Genomic DNA, 1,961 nt, shown 5'->3' with positions numbered 1-1,961 from the left:
GTGTTTGTCTTTGGACAAATGGTGGTGGAAAAATCTTGCACATTGGACTTATCATTTCTTTCTGATCACAAAGTCGAAAAGAATTTTACTCTGAGAGTTGGGAGGTGGAAGTGGCAGGGCTTGTTCATTCTTGGTAGATAGTGGCTGATACAGTTTGCCTAGGCCACGAGCCCTTTCCAAGTGACCTGCTTGGCAACTGAAAATAAACCACCTATGTCCACTTCCCTAGCTTGATATACTGACCCATATCCTTTCCCTTTAAAAAAAGATCACTTTGGAGGGAGCAGTGCTAGAGCTTAGCAGACGGTAGAAATCAGGAGGGACAGAAGCAGGCCTGAGGTCTAGGGTTGAGGTTGAGGAGAGGGTCAAGTCAGCGCCCTTGGCGGAGGGGCAGTCCTGCTGGCATGCTCTGAGCATAACATGAGTTTATGTGTAATTTTGCCTGTGGGAAGCACTAGGTGAACACAAAAGCACACCCAGTTGAACTGAGCTGCATAGGAACACACAAGGCACACATCCCTGTGTGGTGTACCATCTGATTCCAGAGAACCACATGCCTCATCTCATGCTTGCAAGCTGCAGCCCTTCCGTCGGCCATGCTGGCTCTGCCTCACACTCCGTTCTTTGTTCTCTTTCAACCTCATTTGTGTTTTACCTTTCTAATTTTTTTTTTTTTTTTTTTTTTGAGACGGAGTCTCACTCTCACCCAGGCTGGAGTCCAGTGACGAGACCTCGGCTCACTGCAACCTCTACCTCCCGGGTTCAAGCAATTCTCCTGTCTCAGCCTCCCTAGTATCTGGGACTACAGGTGTGTGCCACCAAACCTGGCTAATTTTTGTATTTTTAGTAGAGATGGGCTTCACCATGTTAGCCAGGCTGGTCTCAAACTCCTGGCCTTAAGTGATCCACCCACCTTGGCCTCCCAAAGTGTTGGGATTACAGGCGTGAGCCACCGCGCCCGGCCTGTAACATTTTTAAGTGACAAAATTTTAGAAATGGAAGATTGATTTAGAAATGGCCGGGCGCAGTGACTCATGCCTGTAACTTTGGGGGGCCGAGGCTGGTGGATCACCTGAGATCGGGAGTTCAAGACCAGCCTGACCAACATAGAGAAACCCCGTCTCTTCTAAAAATACAAAATTAGCTGGGTGTGGTTGTGCATGCCTGTAATCCCAGCTACTTAGGAGGCTGAGGCAGGAGAATCACTTGAACCCAGGAGGCAGAGGTTGCGGTGAGCCGAGATCACGACACTGCACTCCAGCCCAGGTGACAGAGCAAGACTCTGTCTTAAAGAAAAAAAAAACTACATAGACCAGGCAGGGTGGCTCACACCTGTAATCCTGACACTTTGGGAAGCTGAGGCAGGCGGATCGCCCGAGGTCAGGAGGTTGAGACCAACCACGGCAATATGGTGAAACCCCGTCTCTACTAAAAATACAAAAAAATTAGCTGGACACAGTGGTGGGTACCTGTAATCCCAGCTACTCAGGAGGCTGAGGCGAGAGATTTGCTTGAACCCGGGAGGCAGAGGTTTCAGTGAGCCAAGATCAGACCATTGCACTCCAGCCTGGGCAACGAGCAAAACTCAAAAAACCAAACAACAAACCAGAGCAACACCAGGGATCCCTTGCGATGCTGGTCTACCACCACAGTCAACTGTGGTGTTAGATACACAAAACTACACTGGTGATAAAATTTTAAAGCTTTTTTTTTTTTTTCCGAGACGGAGTCTCGGACTGTTGACCGGGCTGGAGTACAGTGGCTCGATCTCAGCTCACTGCAACCTCTGCCTCCTGGGTTCAAGCTATTCTGCCTCAGCCTCCCAAGTAGTTTGGATTACAGGTGCCTGCCACCACGCCCTGCCAATTTTTTGTATTTTTAGTAGAGGTGGGGTTTTACTATGTTGGCCAGTCTCAAACTCCTGACCTCGTGATCCGCCCGCCTGAGCCTCCCAAAGTGCT

The sequence above is a fragment of the Gorilla gorilla genome, chromosome 12 (genome assembly GCF_029281585.2).
Source record: "Gorilla gorilla gorilla isolate KB3781 chromosome 12, NHGRI_mGorGor1-v2.1_pri, whole genome shotgun sequence".
Lineage (NCBI taxonomy): Eukaryota > Metazoa > Chordata > Mammalia > Primates > Hominidae > Gorilla > Gorilla gorilla.
This window is presented reverse-complemented; position numbering follows the sequence as displayed.